Below are 9,548 nucleotides of genomic sequence, written 5' to 3' on the forward strand. Positions count from 1 at the left end.
GTTTTTTTCCTTTTCCTAGTCAAGCATATGACACACTTTTAATACTTATTACGATCTGAATTAACAGACTGAATAACTTTCATTCGTTTTTGTAGAGAAAGTACTAGTTCATTTACCTGACAAATCCTCTGTCCTTTTTCGAGGACCAATTTACCTCCACACCTAATTCTATAAAAATCTCCGAGTAAGAACCTACTTGAATTATTTTCGTATTGGGTTTGGCAATATCTATTGAAGGCAAAAGTCATATTCGCTAAAAGGGCATTACGGTTCCCGTACTTGGAAGTATGAAAGAGCAATATGATATTAGTATAATGCAACGTAACTTATTCAATACGCCCCTTAGGGTGACACGCTCCATAACTTTCGGTTGTAGGTATAGAAAATAATAGTAAGGATTTTTAGACTTGAGATGTGCCAGAACATTTTAGACTCTATCGCTATGAAAATAGCGCTTTAACTTGCTTGAGCATCGAAAATAATTTCGATTGTTTTTCACACATGTTTACAAACCCTTTATTTTTAGTACATACGTATAAATTTGCTACTCGACCAAAGTAGGTTCAAAGTTATTTAATACGCACTTAGGGATGTTATTATTCCTTATATAAGAGAAATATATTCAAGTTATCTGTTTTGAACAGAAACGTGCCACGTCTACGGGTATGACTTGGCATAGAACCTGTGATCTCAAATAATCTTACCCTCTAACCCAATAAAACAGTCCTTTTCTGGATATCATTACGCCTGAAAGACAAATTCACCGCTCAGGTAGACACAGGACCCAATCTTTACGTGAATTGGAAATAACAAAGAAATGGAAAAGAAGAGAAACCAAACAAAATAAACCGCTCAAGTGTGAATTTAACTTGGACATTCAGTGGCCCTTACAGAATAACGACGAGTGAGGTTACATTATCAAAAAAACAGAGAGACTTGACGTCTTTATTTTCCAACTTTAATATACTATGACAGGATAACAGACAGTTCAAAACTGTACTAACTATAATTTCGATGCAATTAAAATCCCACAATGTTTTTTTTCTACAATATTGAAGATTTGTTAGGAGCTTATAAAACTGGATATTGATTCCCACATAAGACATGTTGACATAAACATTAATATCGCTGCAAGTGGCTGCTTAGCGGACGATATAATATTGATTTTTTATTATCCATTGTCAATGCTATTTATATCTATGAATTGTGGATCAGACAGCTTTTCTTCCAAGTTACCTAGTATACCTACGCTTCAGATACGTGTTATTCAGAAAAATATTCTTCGAGCATATGCTTATAAATTCAAAGCCAATTGAACCGTACTAAATGTTTCTTAGCTTTCGCTCCTCAAATATAAACTTTAAGCGTAACTCTCCGAATCTCACACCCCTTGCGCTCAATACCAACGCATGAAAGGGGCTTGACACATTTCACATATTATTATACAGATAGGGTAATAGGACCGAGCTGCTTGTTCTTCGTTCCATACCTAGTTATAATTACAAACTGCAGTTCTGTCTGAGTAGGTTGTACTTAGGGGTAAACGTTCCTGAAGTGCAGTAATTAATTAAGACTACAACGCATCTAACTGCCAGCCACGCTCTGCCATATGAGGCTATGTGCTAAGTGGGGAACAAAAAGACGAACCCAAATAGCCGTAACGTAGATCGTGCAAGAGTCGTTAAAGTTTCTATAGTAAGAATCTTTAAAAAAAGGGATTTTTTACACAAAGCAAAATCCGTTGATAAAGAAATTATTTTTACAAACGGTATAAACCAGTACTTTCAAAAAGGCCAACTTAACACTTAGAACAAAATGAATTCTGAAAAAGTATCGTTCAGAATGGTAATAAATGAAATTCTGCGAAGTTCCATCAAATAAAATACTAGACCAGGTTATCAGTTACACCCAACTGTATTGGATAAGAACCTAAAATAAATATTGAAACTGAATTCCTAAAATGGCTTGTCCGATTGCCATTACTCATTTAATCAAACCTAAAAGCAATTTGAGAATGTTATATTACGGCGTACTACTAATACTCCCTCTACTTCCTAATAAATATGCTTATTTTTCTCTTCATTAAGGATTACTAGCTCGATGTCGACACGGTACGAGATACATGTTATTATAATATAATATTATACTAATAACAAAATGTAAGCGGCATACGTATCCGAACATGATCGAACGTAACATGGTGTAACATGTTAAATTATCGAGTAAAGGCGTTGGATACCATCTATTAGTCTGTGACGTACACATCGTTAACGAGATAACCTCTAGATACATGTTATGTTCTAAAATAAGAACTTGATCCTGTCAACGTCGACTCGCATTGCCCGTCACAAACTTCCACGTACGAACAAAAAATACCTCGTACCAGCAGTTCTACCAGTTAATTACTGCTCCATAAGTCCACAAGTAACTTTCTGTTTTATTTGTGTCCAGTCTTCGTGTCTAACGATACCAAAAATAAACTGCACCCAATGAAGTTCCGATTACAATGGCAGTGGCGAATGGAATGAGATTTAGAGAAAATGCCCCGATTTGGGAATATTACGGTTACGTTTTTAGGGTTGCACACCCAAAGAGTAGAGGGGGTATCACAAAGGTCCGCTGTCTGTTCGTCAGTCCTTCACCAGGCTGCATCTCATGAACTGTGATAGCAAGACAGTTGACATTTTGAGGATGATGTATTTCTTCTGCTGCTACTTTCGTGAACTTGTTGGTGACTGACAAACAAATTTCAGATTGGGTACCTTGTATGTAAAAAACCGGTCTATACTCCGTTCGGTTAGGTTTACCTACATAAACAAACAAACTAAATATATTTTAGTATATCATTTTATACACATTTTATTCTAAAACAAAAATACCACCTAAAAGCCATTTATTTATTTAATATGTATTTTCATAAAAGTTTTATCAAGTTTGTTCACCTTCATTAACGTGCCTTACCAAATGAAGTATTACTTAATGAATTATTTTGGTTCATCGAATAAAGCCTCTTTTGGTACAAAATAACGTAGGTATTATCGTGAATAGGCTCTTCAACAATATTATGTTCTAACATAATATATTATCATTTACATTAGAGTACTATATTTATTATAACGATTACAACATATTAATAAACAGAAAGTGCTTATGATGCTATTCAAATAATTATTTGATCAATATTAAATTTCAATTTAGATTGGCTGTATATAATTAATGCCAGGTGTAACTTTGTTTTCAGAGACCTCTACTCATCACATATACAATATTTACAGCGTGTATAGTTTTTATCTCAGCAAAAATCTTTCCTTTAACTATTTTATTCACTATATTTTTTTTTATAAAGGAACTAGCTTTTCGCCCGGGGCTTCGCCCGCGTCTATGTCGGTTATATCGCGTTTCCAAGAGAACTCTTAAAAATCCGGAATAAAAACTATCCTATGTTCTTTTTCAAGGTCAACTCTATCTACCAAATTCCATTAAAATTAGTTCAGTGGTTTAGACGTGAAAGCGTAACAGTAAGCGACAGACAGACAGAGTTACTTTCGCATTTATAATATTACTAGGGTTGGTAACCATGGAAACATCCCCGTATATTTCCATAGTTATGAATCTGAAGGAATGGGCATTACAGTTGAAATAATTGGGTTTATTTCAAATGATATCTTGGACAGCGTAACTTAGGTATTCTCAAACATAATCTGAACGTTTGAAGAAACATTTTGCCAAAGCTAGTTTAAGTATTAGTATTGTATTTAAACATACACTGCTTAACAAAAGCCTCCTTATTCTTTGCAGTTTGTAGCCATGTGCGCCCCGCGTATTTACGTGGATCTTCACACTACCTTCGCCGCGGAAGATCCCAGCGAGGAGTGCTGTACCTCCTAAAACTTGGTTAATTATTACTAATCATCCTACATGTATTATCACAAAAGGTATGTTTCAGTGCTACAGAGGTATGATTAAAAATAGATAGAAATAAAAATTACAACAAATAATAAGGAAAAAAATATACTACAAAAAAAGTAAAAAGAAAATTTGGCTATGAAAACTTACTCTTAATATAAAATATCACAATAAAGTATAAAAAATATAAAATAAAGTATACAACAGACCTGTTTCGAGCCCACTTAAGGGCCCAAAGAAATGCTAAGAATAATCAAATACATTTCAAATTCATGATAAATAATTGTAAGTACTAAACTTCCGCGTAACAATAACATAATCCTAAATAAAAAGAATATCAATAACTAACAAGTTTCTAAGAAACAAAGCCACTTATTTTATTCGTGTATTTTGCCTCGCGATGTTTGAAAATACCTCCAGGTAGGTAAGTTCGTTTTTACTCCGCTATGGCGTATTCAAAAGGGTCATAATTTTAACTCTGAAGGCGGAGTTTACGTACAGTTGGGGTTTAATCGCTTCAGCTGCGCTAGCCATTTTTAATGGAGTTTTAAATAAACGTGTATCTCGTCTTTGTTGTTCACCATGACGTAATGAAATATACTGTCAGCTAGCGGTTTCGCTTTTATATGTCCTCCGATTTATTGGAAATAGGGTTGAGTTGAAAAGGAAAATATGGAAAATACATTTAAAATTCAACGCACATAAAATAAGTGTAATTACACTGTACGAAGCGGTCGTACGAATACGCCAACAGAACATTTGTATTGAAGCCCCTGAATAATTTAACAGCATTTTTGTGGAGGCGATTAAATCCCACCTAATAGAAAAAAAAATGTAAAAGCTTAATAAATTCCAAGATAACTTATGTTATATTACAATACTTAGTACAAGAATTAAAACAAATGACTCATTTGAGAAAATCTAAACATAAAAGCGATGCAGTACGTAACACGAGCAGTTCATTCTATGACGTCAGAAGGAACAGAGAAATAAAATTGTGTAGAATTTACGTTCGCGCTCATTCCCGTTGAAAAGCAAGCACTGAAAAATCGGTGCAGTCTTGCTTAGGAAAGATCAGAACTAATTTACTACGTACTTACAAGCTGACCGTTTTATTTTGTTGTTCGAAATTTCAAACGCCCAGGAACTACTTTCGAACTATTTCTGGCACCGTGAGAAGAATAAAAGCAATAATCCGTGAAAATAGTTTTGTGTCATGAACAGCGCTGGAGAATTCAGAACTTATTTCTTACACCATATTTCACTTCACGCAAGTTGAACCGTCAACGTGAGCTAACGTAATGGATTATAGTGGTATTAATTACGATAAGATTATATTAACAACACGTAATTAACCATACTTCTGTGCTTTGCATAAATATAAAAAACGACATGGCTGAGTATTTATTAATGCGGACTACCGAAGTAGGTTATTGTTACTAACTAGCATACAATAAAAACTTGTGCAAGGCAAAGGACCCAATACCAGCTAAGCAATAATAGGTATACTTTTGACAACACCACTTCGGAAACCCGAATATGTGTTAGTTCTTCAAGCAATAAATAGATAATTACTAGCGATGCCTCACTGAAGATAATGATAGCTATTGGGCTATTATAATTGGCCTCGCGAAATATGAAAAGACATGGTCACCCTTTAAATTTACGAATGTATCTACATGTGTGTGCGCTTAAAATCGAAATTCTGATTTTCATATATTTTTTAGCGGGAACATAAATAGATTTCATTGTATTTAAATTACGTGAAACGTATTCTGCGTTATTTTTTTAATGTTAAATCCGTCCCACCATCACGTTAAGCTGTTTTCGAGATAAAATTGATTTAAATTACGAAATGGCCTGTTTACTTTTTACTCATTTAATTTGAGTAAATATTTAAAATGAACGAAATACGGTATAAATTAACTGAACTCTCATCTGGTATAGTTTTAATGATAAATGTACAAAGTAGGATACTTCACAAAAAAGCGATATCTTGAAAAGTAAACGGACAATTAGAAGTAAAAAAAACCGCGTTGAAACCTAAAACAAATTTTTAATCCTTTTTTGTGTCTAGTCTCTTTCCAAGCCGCTGATATTCAGATAGGATTCAGCTGAACACCGCATTTTACATGGAAACTAAATCCCATTCTAATACATTTATATATTCCATAAAGATATTACGTTAAGTCACAAGCAGAGCATGTGGGATTCCTAAAACCAAGAAGCAATTCTGTTTTACAGACATTTGAAGGAAGTATAGCTCTTGTGGGACATTCCTGGAGAAAATACGTAAAATTCACCTCTTTTGATATAATCAGGTTAGCAATTCATAAAGTTTAAAATAGTTATTTAGAGGTTCCTTGCTCAAAGGGTAAATACGGTGAACCAAAATTGAGGGTCCACTATAAGTATCCTATAAGTCTATAGGATGGGTAGACTGTTTTCAAAACAGTCGCAAATTTGGTGATGAGTTACACATAAATTTGTGAGTGGGTGACCCATAAAGTTATTGGTCGCCGAACCGGTTTATTTTTTATCCTATTTGCATAGATCCCTTAGTATCGACAGTGCGAGTCCAACTTGCATCTGACCCGATTCATTGATGCAACGAAGAGTTGTGTAGCAATGAGATATAAAGCGGTATTTTGTTAACAATGTGAGTTTCGCAACAGTTGTTTTAAATATAATAGAAATTCCGTACATGGGCCAATATTGAACAGATTTTATAGAATCGTGAAATTGTTTAATAATGCGCTTAATTTTAATTAATTCCCTTAGATACAAAACTACAGTAAAATGTTGTATGCTTTGTTGAATTCACTATTTACTTGTAAACATTGAAAAAAATATTCAAATTAGGGCCTGAACATCAGAGTAATATAAATATTATGTAAATATACCGTTAAAAGCCTCCCTAAACTATGACTGCATTAAGAGGTCGGAGCGGCTCAGCGACGCGGCGACGCCGCTGATAAAATTTATTCATTTCGTAATTATAATAGTATTCAGTACATATATCACTTCTATTATAAACCGCAATAAGCAGTCCATAACTTTGACAGCAATCTGAGATAAGAATATTGGGGTCTCTCTATAAATTGTTTGTTCGGGTCAAGTGGTTGAGGTTTAAAATTGATATAAATCACTTCAAGCCTTGCTTTGTTGTTTGTTGTGTTTTTGAATGAGTTTTCACTAACTAATTGTATGAAGATCTAATCTCAAAGTGGCATGGTGGTAGTTTCGATTTGGGCAAAATTAAAATGACGTTTCTACACTAACTGTAGGTATTCCAGTATAAAATCAGAAATCACCACGTACGATAGCAAGGGTGGTGATCAATCTTCCTTCTCTATACGTACATAAGTGTATAGCTAAAATATATAATATCTTGGAATGGCTACAGCAGGTATTTTGATAAAAATGAGGTTTAAATTATTTTGTTTTTTAAACGATTATCTGCAAACCGGTAATCGTAACGAGAAAATGTAAGCAAGCGACCCTCGTAGAATTTCAAGCGATAATCTACTTTCAACACAACCGAAAGCAGATGAGATAATAAGATAATACCATATCCTATACAGTTCAATTATTAAGTCACCAGAAATAATCGCGCTCTTAAGTAAAAGTAGTCATTCACTGAATTCTAAGAGCTACGCAACGTCTACGAGAAAGGTGGAGTGCGTAAGTGCCTACACTCAAATTAGAACAAATGAATTTTGGCTGGTTTGCCTTCATGTCGGCGAAATGAAGGTAAAAGCTAAATAAATTATATTAATCCAAATAAATTACTTCCTCTACGTAAGTTTTCTCTTAAGATTTTCGTAGGTTTCCCTTTGTTTTGCAGACTATACAGCTTGATAAAAAACACGTGACTTCAATTAAAATTGCATTGCACAGCTATTAATTACAAAATCGCATACGTTATCGACAAGCGTCAATAATTGACGATTAAAAACGAATATTAATTTTTGACTTTATGCTGGATGTTTTTGAGGATATTGAGGGCTCTTCTCTATATTTTCGTTTATATGTAGAGTTTTATCGAGTTGTGAGTATTGATGAGAGATTTGTTGTTCTCGATCCACGCCATGTTGAAGAGCCTGCATTTTCCCGACGAAGCAGCCCCCAGGGAGAGTAGCGCCGCCGCGCCGCGTCACCTGTCGGAACGTGTAGTGCCTGAAGTTACTTCTAAAAGATATACACTTTTCTTTTCAATGCCAGAATTTAAATCTTTTATTGTTTTATGTCGACTTTTTGATAGTTTCTTGAACAAATCTTAAAAAAGTACAAAGTATCGCAGTACCTATTTTATATTTTTGAACCTTAACATACCTAGTGTATTTAAATCGTCATGTTCTTATGTTATACTAAAGTGAAGCTTTATTTTTTTGGATTTAAAGAGGCGCTTCAGAAATGTTTCACATTTTAAGTATTAAATAGGCACATAAATATGTCTATCTATTTTTACTTTTGAGCGCTTGTGATAATTTTGTAGGTTTTTGTACGAAAAGTACATATTTTACCAATAAGTACATTCACTGAACAACTAGTCTTAGCTTGGCATGAATAGCGTAGCACTATTTCGCGATTTTTTATTGTTGCATCTGTCGTAGCTCTCAGCGTGTGCATGGAGCATACGAACGCTTAAATTTATTTATTCGTGCATTGTTTTAATGCGATAATTCCGGAGATAGTAAGATCAAAATATACAAACATTTTGTATACATAAGAGATGTTCAAGGTTATTTAATTTGTTTATTTTATTATCCATCAAATAAGAATTGAAATTGCCGTATTATTTTTCTGTAGGTATTTATACCCTCGAACGGTGAAACAACCATTCTTTGCACTGAGTATTTATTTATAATATTTTATAGATGTGCCTTAAAAATGTGTTACCTTGTAATATATTATTGTTATATTCACGATAATATTTAGTTCTACCAGTAAAATTCAAATTTCACTACTTTGTAAAATAAACGTGCAGATATATACTATACTTAATTTACATACCTAGATATCTATGTATAAGAAATGTTTAACGAGATCCAACAGACAAACTATGTCGATAGTTTTGTTGGACATTGCAACAGATTTTATGTTTTTTATCATGTACCTGTTTAATAAATAAATAAATAAAAAAAAAATCGGAGTCCTTAATCATGAGCAGAATCATTTAATAAGGTTTTAAATAACAAAATATATTTCATCAAAAATGAAAATCGGTTGAAAGATATTTAAGGGCTGTATCTCTTTATAATGCATTTAAGTAATATATCTCACCCAGCTCAGTTGAAATAACGTACTATAAAACGCTACGACAGCCTTCATTAAATTTAAACCAGTCGGTTTATGAGCGTTAAAATAAACCATCTAATATCATAAAACTAAAGGTTTCTGGCATGTGAGTTTTAGAGGTAAAACAAATGCATGTTTATTCATGCGGAAATTATATCGCTTAACACTTGCATAATTTCGATGAGGAGGATTTACAGATGCTAGAACTACACGGATTACACGGAGTATCGAGTAGGCACTAAATAAATAATCAATTCACGTAATCAGATGTTTGTCAGTTATCTGTTTTATTTATATCAATGGCCAATCATGGACGTATTTAAAACACATTTACTAAAACA

Source organism: Trichoplusia ni, chromosome 9, assembly GCF_003590095.1.
Source record: "Trichoplusia ni isolate ovarian cell line Hi5 chromosome 9, tn1, whole genome shotgun sequence".
Classification (NCBI taxonomy): Eukaryota; Metazoa; Arthropoda; class Insecta; order Lepidoptera; family Noctuidae; genus Trichoplusia; species Trichoplusia ni.